Source organism: Oratosquilla oratoria, chromosome 44 (assembly GCF_046742065.1).
Source record: "Oratosquilla oratoria isolate Oo_2021 chromosome 44, ASM4674206v1, whole genome shotgun sequence".
Classification (NCBI taxonomy): Eukaryota; Metazoa; Arthropoda; class Malacostraca; order Stomatopoda; family Squillidae; genus Oratosquilla; species Oratosquilla oratoria.
In genome coordinates this window covers 30,555,886-30,570,885 of record NC_134820.1, presented here as the reverse complement: position 1 = coordinate 30,570,885, position 15,000 = coordinate 30,555,886, and the positions used below count along the sequence as shown (strand labels likewise).

Sequence of the window (15,000 nt, the reverse complement as noted above, 5' to 3'; positions counted from 1 at the left end):
CACCTCCCTCGCCCTCCACCTCCCTCGCCCTCCACCTCCACCTCGCCCTCCACCTCGCCCTCCACCTCCCCCTCGCCCTCCACCCTCCACCTCGCCCTCCACCTCCACCTCGCCCTCCACCTCCACCTCGCCCTCCACCTCCACCTCGCCCTCCACCTCCACCTCGCCCTCCACCTCCACCTCGCCCTCCACCTCCACCTCGCCCTCCACCTCCACCTCGTCCTCCACCTCCACCTCGCCCTCCACCTCCACTCGCCCTCCACTCCACCCTCGCCCTCCACCCTCCACCTCGCCCTCCACCTCTCCACCTCGCCCTCCACCTCCACCTCGCCCCCACCTCCACTCGCCGGCCTCCCACCTCGCCTCTCCACTTTCCGCTCCCTCCCCCTCGTCCTCCACCTCGCCCGCCACCATCCGCCACCTCCACCTCGCACCTCCACCTCGCCTTCGCCACCTCCACCTCGCCCTCCACCTCCACCTCGCCCTCCACCTCCACCTAGCCCTCACCTCCACCTCGCCCTCACCTCCACCTCGCCCTCCACCTCCACCCACCTCGCCCTCCACCTCTCCACCTCGCCCTTCCACCTCCACCTCCCCCTCCACCTCGCCCTCCGCCTCCACCTCGCCCTCCACCTCCACCTCGCCCTCCACCTCGCCCTCCACCTCCACCTCGCCCTCCACCTCCACCTCGCCCTCCACCTCCACCTCGCCCTCCACCTCCACCTCGCCCTCCACCTCCACCTCGCCCTCCACCTCCACCTCGCCCTCCACCTCCACCTCGCCCTCCACCTCCACCTCGCCCTCCACCTCCACCTCGCCCTCCACCTCCACCTCGCCCTCCACCTCCACCTCGCCCTCCACCTCCACCTCCCCCTCCACCTCACCCTCCACCTCCACCTCGCCCTCCACCTCCACCTCGCCCCCACCTCCATCTCGCCCTCCACCTCCACCTCGCCCTCCACCTCCACCTAGCCCTCCACATCGTCTTGAGTTGCGGATAGCCTCTCTCCTTCCATCTCAGACTCGGTGTTTCTTCTTTAATACATTCCACCATTTTTCCTCTTTTTTCTTCTTTTTTGTGAGACTTCCGTCGTTTTAACCGGAAGAAGTGGTTCTTTAATTTTCTTTCTGTTTCGATATTCTCGGATTCAAAATATGAATCTACTCTTTAGAACGTGGTGCGGTTCTTGGAAAATTAGTAAATATTTTACTCACATTTTTTTAAATTCCGTATGACCTAGATATGACCTTCGCGCGTGGAGAATTTCTTGCCTTGCTAAGTGTAACATTTACCTACTGCACCTAATATTACCTTATTCTGTTTACTGATATCGTTATTTATTCTTCATGTTAACCGCATAGTTAGAGACTGGTATATGCTGATTACAAAGGATTACAAAGGCGGAGCATGCCGACAGGTGACCTTTTGGTCCATAACTAGGTCAGAGGCGAAAAAATATATAATAACGATAAGAATTGTTGAGACATTCTGACAGGTTGACGTAAAATCAAGACTAAGGCTCCTGTGTTTCCTACTCCACTTACGTCAATGATAAAAAAATAATAAAATAAGATCAAAATTATAATAATAAAAAATAAAATAAATAAACGCATAGGTTTAGTTAAATGATAATAAACAAACAGGCAAGTAGTAAATAATAATGAATTGACAGATAAATAATAAATGAAAATCAACCAAATAGTAAATAAACAAACAGACAAATAATAACAAACAAATAATATATTAGGAGGGAACCCAGAAAACGTGCAAAACATAATTGAAAATTTTGATAAAATATGAAAAAAGGGTTAAACTGGAGTGTAATGAACAGATAATGAAGATTACAAAGGATTACAAAAGAGGGGCATGTCGACAGGAGACCTTTTGGTCCATAACTAAATACACAAAAGACACAAAACATGCTATTATGCATTGTGCAACATGGGCCAACATGATGATTGTGGCCGGATACCTAGAGGTCGCGGGTCTTCTGCAAGAGAGGTCCGAAGGTACAGGTCGATTGACCTCATCTCTACGATCTTGATGCGAAAGGCATTACATTTTCCAACATTTATTTCACTTCCTTCTACTATCAAACTGCCTCACGACCCAAGTTATCAAAATACTTGTTATTCTTCCTTTACTAATTAATCTTCATCATCGTTCCAATGGGTGGGCGGGGAGGGGGAGGTGGTAATTGAAGTGAGTTCGAATTTTGGATTTACGACCAAACAGGCTTTACAACCACCGCGCTCGCTTCCTAAGGTTCTGCCAGTCTCCCCCCCTCCCCTCCCCTCCCTCCCCCTCCCCTCCCTCCCCCCCGACATCGAATTTCTTTCACCTTGTTCTTGAAGCTCTTGGAAAAAGAAAAAAAAATCGCATTACTCTTGAGAGCAAGTGGGCGAAAGAGTACCTGCATCATCCATCTCCCCCGTCCTGCGAGCCGCAGCATCTTCGAGAAAAATAAATCTTCATTTCTCTTTCATCTTGCCGGTCTTCTGACAGAGTTCCATAAACTTTCTTCCTGTAGCTACATAATGATATAGCTAGAGTGGGGGGAATTCCTCCCTCTCGCGCATGGATGGTCTCCCATTCCTGCGTTAAAATGAGAATTTATCTTCATAATGTTTTACCTCCGCTGCTCCTTCTCTGTACACGATGCACTATACGCCTTTCCCCGAAGTTTCTTACTTTTCTTCTTCTTCTTCTTTTTTGTAATTTCTCTCCGTTTTTTTCAGCTCCACGAAACATTTTATATGAATAAAACGATTCATCATCCGGTATTACGGGGAAGGAAGAAAGAAAAAACGAATTTAGGATTCAGTCCAATTCAATGTAAATCACTGGTTAGCTTCATCTCAACGCCATCTTTGAGCAAGAACCAATCAACCAACTGGCTTCTTTACGAAGAAGAATATTTATTGCCTTCCGCAATCCAACACTTCCTTTCCATCAAAGATTTCATTAATCTGAAATCCATGCCTCTCATTCTGCATCTTCTTTTCCACGGTACTTGAGCCGTTGCCCACAGAGGTGGCTAGGCATGAAAGCCTAATAGGTCCCAGGGATTTAAGACCTTATAGGAGTCTTACTGAAGCCACGCGATGACTCTTGGGGATTCGAACCACCCTGCTCCTGTCTTGCATTGTACGCCCGGTCACTCTTTACTTCCTGTGACATCGAAAATTCGCACAAATATGTGTGTGTGTGTGTGTGTGTGTGTGTGTGTGTGTGTGTGTGTGTGTGTGTGTGTGTGTGTGTGTGTGTGTGTGTGTGTGTGTGTGTGTGTGTGTGTGTGTGTGTGTGTGTGTGTGTGTGTGTGTGTGTGTGTGTGTGTGTGTGTGTGTGTGTGTGTGTGTGTGTGTGTGTGTGTGTGTGTGTGTGTGTGTGTGTGTGTGTGGGTGTGGGTGGGTGGGTGGGTGTGAGTGTGTGTGTGGGTGTGTGGGTGTGTGGGTGTGGGTGTGTGGGTGTGGGTGTGGGTGGGTGTGTTTGATCAATTGGACAGTATGAGACAGTATCCCCACAGGAGTTGCTTCTTTCCGGTACGCCACAATTAGATAAATAAATAATTAGGTAAACAACGCCGCCCACACATCCGAGCGCGCGAGTACATTCAAACACTAGTTCTCGACCAAATTATTCTTTTTATTTTCATTTTCTTTCGCCGTTTCTCTTTGGTCTACGTCTCCTCGTTCTCTTTCCTTCTCTCCAAACACGTTTCGTTCTCGCTTGCAAATCGGAAAAACGCGAAACAAGACGTCCATTACGTTTTTCGAACGTTCAAGTTTCTTCCTATACCTTCTCTTCGTAACACTTTGCCTCTGCCCTTTCCTCGTTTATTTACAATTTTTCTCTTTATTTTTCTTCCTCTCTATGCGGTTTTACTCATTAAATTTTCTTCCATAAGCTCCTGCAACAATACTGTTCTTGTACAGACATATATGACATAATAAATCAAAATCCTCTTCATTTTCTTTCACTTTTTCCCTTTTGTGTGCATTATGAAATACATTTCATTATGTCACACTATAGTATACATACAGAAGTGTGTATATGACAACATACAAATTTATCACTAATATATCCTATATTAAATCATAATATACCAAATTAATGTCATATAGTGATATTAAAACATTTCCTATTATAGCATGGCATCATTATGTCATATTATACTGATTATTCTATACTACATTATATATTACATTATAGCTTTTAATGTTTACATAGATATAAACAGGTATACAAACAAACTCTCACGCATACAAGCACACATAATGTCCGTGTGTGTGTGTGTGTGTGTGTGTGTGTGTGTGTGTGTGTGTGTGTGTGTGTGTGTGTGTGTTATTCATTATGGTTCACTATGGTCTTGGATCATGTGTTGTACATGTGATCAATAGCTATTTCCTTCCCGAGAGTAAGCTCAGAGCTCATACATGACCGATCTCTGGACAATACTGTGACCTTACACACACACACACACTCAACTCCTAGCACAGGAGAGTTGGAGTAACAACCCGCAGCGCAGCGATACTGAAATTATTTCAGCCCTGGGAGGGGGATTCGAACCCGGACCTACGTAGTGGCAGCCGGGAACTTTATCAACTTCGCCATGAGTTATGTGTGTGTGTGTATGTGTGTATGTATCTGTGTGCATGTGTGTGTGCGCGCGCCTGTATAAAATGGACAGACGAAGAAAAGATAGATAAGCAACATACACAGGAATTACTAGAACCTAGAGCAGATTCCACTTTGCATCCTGGTTTCTGGTTCGAGCCCAGGCCCCGTTTCTTTCCATTCTCTTAGTTTGTGCCATAAACCTGTGTACCAATTATCCACGTTTCACCAATTATCCACGTTTCAATGTTTCACCTTTCTTTTTAACACCTTCATACCCAGTAGTTAATTCGTCCATGTCAATCCTTCCTTATTTTAACCAATCATATTAATAGCGTTTATGCAAAGATTGTTTCAGAAGAAGGCATACAAATAAAGGATTACAAAGGATTACAAAGGAGGAGCATGCCGACAGGAGACCTTTTGGTCCATAACTAGGTCGGATGCGAAAAGAAATTATAATAATGATAAATGAATAAATGAATAAATAAGTAAATAAATAAATAGATAAATAAATTAATAAATAAATATTACAACGACATGGATAATAATAAACAGAATAAATAAATAGATAGGTAAAGTTAGGTAATAAACAAATACGTAAATAGTAAATAATGATAAAATGACAGATAACTAATGATAAATGATGATCAAGCAAATAGTAATAAACAAACAGACAAATGATAACAAACAAATAAAAAAAATCGTAAATTCCATAATCTAAGTCAAGGTTCAAACCAAATCCAATATTTGTGCACAGGAGCGATTAAATCTTGAAAACTTCTACTGAGTAATTATGTACAATATCCAATAAACTTTACAAAATGAAAGTTCTAAAAGTTTTTGATTATACGGTCGATCTGTTCGCTTCTGTGATTAGAAAAATAATGATATACAAAACATATTCTGTAAGTACACAAACACACGCATGCACACAAAAACACACACAAACACGCACAAACAAGCATACATACACACACACACACACACACACACACACACACACACACACACACACACACGACTACGTGGCGCAGTTGGTAGAGCGCTGAACTGCTAGCATGGTCGTGCCCGTAGTACTTGGTTCGAATCCTGCCCAGGGCCGAAATTATTTCGGTACCGCTGCGCTTCGGGTCGTTACTCTGACTCTCGTGGGCGGGGAGTTGGGTGTGTGTGTGAGTGTAAGGTCATAGCATTACCCATAGATCGGACGTGATCCAAAGATCAAGTGAATACACACACACACACACACACACACACACACACACACACACACACACACACACACGCACACACACATAAGTGCACCCACACACGCACACGCATACACACACATGAAAAGAAACTCAAAAAGGATAGTTATAGAAGAGATCTGAAAAAGAATAGTTTCCCACACAGTGTGGTGGATATCTGGAATGAATTGGATGAGGCAACAGTGTATGCAAATACTATTCAAGAATTTAAAAACAAACTTGATGCTGAAAGATACAAAGACGGGTCACTACGAGCATAGCTCCCTTCCCGTAAAATACAACTAGGTAAATACAATAAGGTAAGTAGGTAAATACACACGCACATACACACACACAAACATACATTCACACAAACACCCACAAAAGAATACACGCACACAAACATACACAAGCATAGTACAAAGACAAGCAAGTTGTATACACACGCAGTAAAGTCAGAAGAAAAAAAAAAATAAAACGGAGGATTGAGGAGAAGCAGAAAATGGCCACAGAAAACGCAATGCCAATACTCCCAAACAGACAGCATTATGAGGGAGTGTGGATCGGGACGGGGAATGAAGGAGTAAGAAGAGGAGGAGTAGGAGGAGGAGGAGGAGGAGGAGGAGGAGGAGGAGGAGGAGGAGGAGGAGGAAGAGGAGGAGGAGGAGGAGGCAAGGGTGAGAGGAGGAGACAGAAAAATAAATAAAACAGAAAGAAACACGAAAAGCGAGAGAGGGCGAGAATTGGCGAGTTGATTTCGTGCGTGTATATATGTGCGTCTATGTTTATTTTTCCAGTTTCTGTTCGTTCTCGTTTGAGTGTGTGTGTGTGTGTGTGTGTGTGTGTGTGTGTGTGTGTGTGTGTGTGTGTGTGTGTGTGTGTGTGTGTGTGTGTGTGTGTGTGTGTGTGTGTGTGTGTGTGTTCACCTTGGTCTTTGGATCACGTGTTGGACTCGTGATCGACAGCTATTTCCCTCCCGGAAGAGAGCTCAGAGCTCGTATGACCGATCTATGGGTAATGCAATGACCTTTCACACACACACACACCCAACTCCCCACCCCCGAGAGTCAGAGTAACGACCCGAAGCGCAGTGATACCGAAATAATTTCGGCCCTGGGCAGGATTCGAACCATGTACTGCGAGCACCATCGTACTTCCCAGTCCAGCGCTCTACCAACCGTTCCACCGAGTCGTGTGTGTTTGTGTGTGTGTGTGTGTGTGTGTGTGTGTGTGTGTGTGTGTGTGTGTGTGTGTGTGTGTGTGTGTGTGTGTGTGTGTGTGTGTGTGTGTTTATTTTCCGTGATCAGCTGGAGTAGAGGTACTCTAAACAACGAAGGGGATTCCGCTCGTAATAAAGCTCTACTCTTCTATCCCATTTCCTCATAAATGCATACATGTACCCAAACATATATACACCTATGTATACACTGATACATACAGATCTCGCTGATGTAGGAGATAGTGTCGTGATTTCCCACGTGGGCGGTCCGAGTTTGATCTTTATTTACAGCGTGAAAACGTCACTAATACAGCAAGGCGTTACTGTCCCCCATGAGTAAGAGGATGGTGTGTGTGTGTGTGTGTGTGTGTGTGTGTGTGTGTGTGTGTGTGTGTGTGTGTGTGTGTGTGTGTGTGTGTGTGTGTGTGTGTGTGTGTGTGTGTGCGTGATTCAGCATGGTCTTGGATCACGTGTTGGACTCGTGATCGACAGCTAGTTCCCTCCCAGAGGAGCTCAGAGCTCATATATGACCGATCTATGGGTAATGCTGTGAACTTACACGCACACACACACCCAATTCCCCGCCCACGAGAGTTGGAGTAATGACTCGCATCGCAGTGGTACTGAAATTATTTCAGCCCTGGGCAGGATTCGAACCCGGACCGCCATAGTGGCAGCCAGGAACTCTACCACTGCGCCACGTGTGTGTGTGTGTGTGTGTGTGTGTGTGTGTGTGTGTGTGTGTGTGTGTGTGTGTGTGTGTGTGTGTGTGTGTGTGTGTGTGTGTGTGTGTGAGTGTGTGTGTGTGTGTGTGTGTGTGTGTATTCACCTCGGATCTGCTGCAGCCTCTTTTCGAGACAGCCAGACACCACCCTACGGCAGTGAGCTCAGAGCTCATTATTAGCAGATCTCTGGGTAGGTCTGAGACCACTCACACTCCCCACACCGGGAATGCAAGGTCACAACTCCTTGACTAACGTCCCGTACCTACTCGCTGCTAGGTGAACAGGGGCTACACGTGAAAGGAGACAAACCCAACTTGTCTCCGCCCAGCCGGGGAATCGAACCCCGGTTCTCCGGCTTGTGAGGCCAGTGCCTTACCAATCCGCCACCGGGTGTGTGTGTGTGTGTGTGTGTGTGTGTGAGTGTGTGCGCGCGCGCGTTTGGTGCAGTTGTTATTGACACACAGAATCCCTCAACTGCAGAGCAATTGGGTCAAGGGTGCTGCAGTACACTTGGAAGCCTTTAATCTCCACCAACCGAATCATTTCCATGCATTGGTCTGATATCCATTATTTCCAGGAATGTCCCCCACAGACCCCCTTACCCCCTCCTCCTCCCCTCCTACCTCGCCACAGCGTCAGGCCTACGACGTAATATCGCATCACACGCCACCTTCTCGATCCTGCCGTGTTATCACGAATTTGACGTACCGCCGCGTCACAGCGTGTGTTATTTTGTGTTCAGTCTGGGCGTTTGTGTTGTGTTCTGTTTCCCGTGACGTCTTGTGTTCCGTCGTACAGTCGAGCACAAAGTTAAGAATTATCGTCGTAGGAGAATGTGGGAAAAAGTCGTATATAGGAGCGATACTTTCAGTTGGAGATTATTCACTGTCAGTCCTCAGGTCGCCTCTGTGCTAAACTGTCTGGTTTCTTCTAAGTTCTTCCAGTTCTGGAAAGCTGTATTCCACTCCTGGAAAGATGTATTCCAGTCCTGGAAAGCTGTATTCCAGTTCTGGAAAGCTGTATTCCAGTCCTGAAAAGTTGGATTCCAGTCCTGGATAGCTGTATTCCAGTCCTGGAAAGCTGTATTCCAGACCTTGAAAGCTGTATTCCAGGCCTTGAAAGGTGTGTTCCAGTCCTGGGGGGGGTGTATTTCAGTCCTGGAAAGCTGTATTCCAGTCCTGGAAAGCTGTATTCCAGTCCTGGAAAGCTGTATTCCGGTCCTGGAAAGCTGTATTCCACTCCTGGAAAGCTATATTCCAGTCCTGGAAAGCTGTATTCCAGTCCTGGAAAGCTGTATTCCAGTCCTGGAAAGCTGTATTCCAGTCCTGGAAAGCTGTATTCCAGTCCTGGAAAGCTGTATTCCAGTCCTGGAAAGCTGTATTCCAGTCCTGGAAAGCTGTATTCCAGTCCTGGAAAGCTGTATTCCAGTCCTGGAAAGCTGTATTCCAGTTCTGGAAAGCTGTATTCCAGTCCTGGAAAGCTGTATTCCAGTCCTGGAAAGCTGTATTCCAGTCCTGGAAAGCTGTATTCCAGTCCTGGAAAGCTGTATTCCAGTCCTGGAAAGCTGTATTCCAGTCCTGGAAAGCTGTATTCCAGTCCTGGAAAGCTGTATTCCAGTCCTGGAAAGCTGTATTCCAGTCCTGGAAAGCTGTATTCCAGTCCTGGAAAGCTGTATTCCAGTCCTGGAAAGCTGTATTCCACTCCTGTAAAGCTGTATTCCAGTCCTGGAAAGCTGTATTTCAGACCTTGAAAGGTGTATATCAGTCCTGGAAAGCTGTATTCCAGTCCTGGAAAGCTGTATTCCATTCCTGGAAAGCTGTATTTCTTCGGCGTCTCACCGACAGCATCTCTCCTTCTATTTCCCGGTCTTCCTCTGGGTCTTCTTATTCCTTTTTTTTTTTTTTTTTTTTTTTTTTTCTTTTGGTCCCCAATTCCATCTACTGTTTGCTATCCTTCCTAATTCATTTTTCCTTTTCAAAATGTCCCCACTAGTGAGAATTCGAACTAAAAAAATAAAGATAAAAAAAAAATAAATAAATAAATAAATAAATCATCAGCTGTCGAGAAAGGATAGAACCTTCCATCAAGTAAGACAAAGGATTACAAAGGATTACAAAAGCGAAAAATGCCGACAGGAGACCTTTTGGTCCATAACTAGGTCGGATGCGAAAAAAATATATAACAATGATAAATAGATAAATAAATAAATAAATAAAAATTATAATAATATAAACAATAATAAATAAAATAAATAAATGCATAGGTATAGTTAAATAATAAACAAACAGGTAAATAGTAAATAATGATAAATTGACAGAAAACTAATAATAAATGATAATCAAGCAAATAATAAAGAAACAGACAAACAATAAAAAAAAGATAAACAAATGATATAAAATAAATGACAGTCATATATAAAATACTGTAGATGACCCAATGAACCGATTAGCCAGAAGCTGCAGATCCGCACATAACAAGAACTTTATACCCTGACTGTACCTCCAACCGCTATGTGCATGATTGTGTTACACTATACTGCACGGAACATTTCGGCAACGCGTTTCTCCTCCAAACTTCGTTTCTGGCTTTCACAATATTACACAATATCTACCACCTCTGTCCACGCTTTCACTTGATCTATGTTAGTCTGTAGGACAAAATTGACCTTTTATGCAGCTTAAAGGTACGTCATTATTCAATGAGATTTTATTTAACAACAAATAGCAAAATACCTACTTATTCCATAAACAAAGGCTTCAATCAGTTTACAACAACAACAAAATAAATAGAAAATATATGAGGAAATAAGAGCCTATAGTCCCGTCACCTCACTCCCTCTTAGCCCCTTTTACGAGACGCAGGGGTAAACAGTGGCGGCATTCTTGTCCTTCACAAACAAAAACCTGACGTAAATATGGAAACCCTGGATACAGGAAGATCACTCCAGGAGGTGATTAACTTGCAGCCTTGAGTGCTCGGATAGCCTAGACTAAATTCATTCGAGAAAGAAGACAAAGAAGAAGAAGAAGAAGAAGAAGAAGAAGAAGAAGAAGAAGAAGAAGAAGAAGAAAAGAAAAAGGAGAAGAAGAAGAAGAAGAAGAAGAAGAAGAAGAAGAAGAAGAAGAAGAAGAAGAAGAAGAAGAAGAAGAAGAAGAAGAAGAAGAAGAGGAAAAAAGGAAGAGGAGAAGAAGAAGAAGAGAAAGAAGAGAAAGAAGAAGAAGAAGAAAGAAGAAGAAGAAGAAGAAGAAGAAGAAGAAGAAGAAGAAGAAGAAGAAGAAGAAGAATTAGAAGAAGAATTAGAAGTAGAATTAGAAGAAGGAGTAGAAGAAGAAGAAGAAGAAGAAGAAGAAGTAGAAGAAGAAGAAGAAAAAGAAGAAAAAGAAGAAGAAGAAGAAGAAGAAGAAGAAGAAGAAGAAAAAGAAGAAAAAGAAGAAAAAGAAGAAGAATAGGTAGAGGAGCAAGTAGATAAGACGATATGAAAAAGCAGAAGACGAAAAAGAAAAGGCGAAGAGAAAAGAAAGAGGAAGAGGAAGAAAGAAAAAAAAAAAGTGTCGAAGAGGAAAAAGAAAAGAATCTCAAAGAATGAGTTGGATCGATGTCTCTCCTTTTCCTTCTCCACTCCCACCTCCCACCCCCGTCCCCGCCAGGAAGAGCAAAGAAGAAACAAGTGGAAGACCTTAAGTGGAAGACCTTAAGTGGAGGCCCTTGGACGTTAGCATCAATAATGTCTCTCCGGTCCCGTGAGGACGACGCTCGCAATTGCTGTCAAGAAACTACCAATTGGAGCGACCGGACCAGAGGTCATTTGACGCACGACACTGGAGTTCCCCCTTTATATTTTGATTGCAAAATTACGGCGTAATCTTGCGCTGCCATTACGATTTGTCTCAACACACACACACACACACACACACACACACACACACACACACACACACACACACACACACACACACACACACACACACACACACACACACACACACACACACACACACACACACACACACACACACACACACACACACACACACACACACACACACACGACTTGACGGCACAGTGGTAGCGTTCTTGGCGCCACTAAGGCGGTCGCGGTTCAAATCCTGCCCAGGACTGAAATAATTTCAGTATCGCTGCGCTGCGAGTCGTTACTCCAACTTTCGTGGGCGGGGAGTTGGGTGTGTGTGTGTACGTGTAAGGTCACAGCATTACCCCTAGATGGGTCATATATGAGCTCTGAGGTCTCTTCCGGAAGAAAAATAGCTGTCGATCAAGAGTCCAACACGTGATCCAAGACCATGGTGAATCGCACATACACACACAGAGAGAGAGAGAGAGAGAGAGAGAGAGAGAGAGAGAGAGAGAGAGAGAGAGAGAGAGAGAGAGAGAGAGAGAGAGAGAGAGAGAGAGAGAGAGAGAGAGAGAGAGAGAGAGAGAGAGAGAGAGAGAGAAGGCAAAAAGACGACGACCAAAAATCATGAAAACATAAAAAACTTTATCATCAAAAGAACGAGTCCCACCCCAAGCATAACGTAGAAATACCCTTGTCAGTTACCAACAGCATAACATAAAATTGGGTGTTGGGAGTACTGTAGGGGCGATACTTACAAATGTTTGATCCTTTCTACTGTGTCACGCCCTGACGCAATAGAATCGTTATAGAGTAGATAAATAGACAGACGAATGGTTAACGGTTATTTGTTAGTAATTCCATAACATAGGAACATAACATAAGAACAGCAGTCTCCTTCATTCTAATGTTCCTATGTTATATGTTATGTTATTGAACTACTAACTAATAACCATTAATCGTTCGTCTGTCTATTTATCTACTTTATAGGAAAACAAGAGACTTTTATTTGGAGTTTAAAGAGGAACTATGGATATTTCCCACGAACTGAAGAAATATGATGTCGCAGTCTGGATTCTTAGTATTTGAATGTATAGCTGGAAATACGAATTGCTGGTACACTGAGACAGGCAAACAGACAGAGACAGACAAGCATACACACACACACACACACACACACACACACACACACACACACACACACACACACACACACACACACACACACACACACACACACACACACACACACACACACACACACACTCGAAATGGCCAACATGCAGAAATTGCATGTTGGCCTCCTCGTGTTCTCTCGATGTTGATGGCTTAGAATTAAAGTGTACAGTGTTTGATAAAAATGTATATCTGTTCACTGGAACCCATTCAGTGTTGTATATATACATATATGCATATATATATATCTATATATTTATATATATATGTATATATACATATATATATATATATATATACATATATGTACATACTGGTACATTGTGACAAGTTGATGAAGGTGGAAAAAGAAGTCACGTGTCTAGTTCCGAGTTTATGAGTTTATTCCTGACCGCTTTCGCTCTATGCTTCTTCAGAGGAAGAAGCATAGAGCGAAACCGGTCAGGAATAAACTCAGAAACTCGGAACTAGACCCGTGACTTCTTTTCCACCTTCATATATATACATACTGTATATATATATATATATATATATATGTATATATATATATATATATATATATATATATATATATATATATATATATACATATATATAGGTATATATATATATGTATATGTACATATATATATATATATATATATATATATACATATATATATACATACATACATACATACATATACAGTACGTATAGTGACATTAGAACCGCAATGGAAGCGACCAGCTTGTAATTTCAAGCACTGGGGATGTCCATTTGCAAGAAGAAGAAGACATAGCAATCATTCGCTCTTATTGTGTTTCCAATTGGAAAGATAGATAGATAGATAGATAGATAGATAGATAGATAGAGAGAGAGAGAGAGAGAGAGAGAGAGAGAGAGAGAGAGAGAGATAGATAGAGATATATATATATATATATATATAGAGAGAGAGAGAGAGAGAGAGAGAGAGAGAGAGAGAGAGAGAGAGAGAGAGAGAGAGAGAGAGAGAGAGAGAGAGTAATACACCATCCCAGCTGTTCCGCCAACTTCTGCGTCAGATTACGCTTCTGCAGTTGCAAATATGACTGAATGCAAGACGTCTCCCACAGTGTAGACGAGTGTTTATGCAGCAGGATTGAAAACACGGAGACAAACACATTTTTTCCTTCAGTTTCGTTTGCGTACATCGAGCGCGGGCGTCTGTTTCTGTTACCGATGTGTTTCGTTGTGTATTCGTCGAACTCCTTTTGAGAAACGAAGTGTAACTCCTCTGCTTTATATTCGCATTTGTTTACAATTGTCTCGATGAACTCAACGAGAAATTCGCATCAAATCTTGTTTACCTAAAACTACGTACATTCTTTTCTTTGCAAACGGTATAAAAAGTTGTATCAAAAATCCACTTTGTAATATGTTCTTACGGGTAGATAAGCTCGTTTGTGTCCTTGCTGCCTTTAGGGATTTTGTTCTTAAGGTCAGAGGATTTTATCCGGCTGAGAGTGGGACCCCCCCGAGCATAAGAATGTCTACAGCACTTCACAAACTTAATTTCCTTTACTCATCTGATTCTCCACCATGGTCTCGGACCACGTGCAGGACTCGTGATCAACAGCTATTGTTCTACGGGATGACAGCTTATATATCGACCGATCTATGGACACTGATCTCACACATACACCATCCCCTTTGCCCAAGGAGGACAGTAACGCGTTGTAGTCTTACTGAATCTTCCAAACCGTGAGCGGGGCTCGATCTCGGTCTTGATATCTCAGGAACAAACGATTAGTCTCTGGGGAAGACATATACATAAGAACATAAGAAAGAAAGGAGACTGCAAAAGACCATAAGGCCTGCACTAGGCAGCTCCGTATCCATCACCACCTGTCATCCCCATCCATAAAGTTGTCTAATCGTTTTTTAAAACAACTGATAGTTTCAGCGCTTACTACATGGTTACTAAGTTTATTCCATTCATCGACCACCCTATTGATAAACCAATTCTTGCCTATTTCCTTCTGTGATGGACCTTTTTTGCCACAGAGAGCGCAAAGGAACACACTTAGCTTACTAGTAGTCGTTGAGATGACATCCTAAATAACTCAGATGGGGAAGGCTTCCACTTCGCGTGGAGATTGCCATTTCAAGGAATTCAGTATTTTGGGATTGATTAATGCAACAAAAGAGGTACAAAGGA

General features: G+C 43.3%; 1 protein-coding gene and 1 pseudogene across 2 annotated transcripts in view; both read right to left on the bottom strand.

Moving 5' to 3' along the window:
- LOC143022418 (carbonic anhydrase-related protein 10-like) overlaps nt 1-15,000 on the bottom strand; it is a 902,084-nt gene that overhangs the window by 673,573 nt on the left and 213,511 nt on the right. The gene's annotated exons all lie outside the window — the stretch shown is intronic.
- On the bottom strand, nt 8,706-10,312 carry LOC143022186 (uncharacterized; annotated as a pseudogene).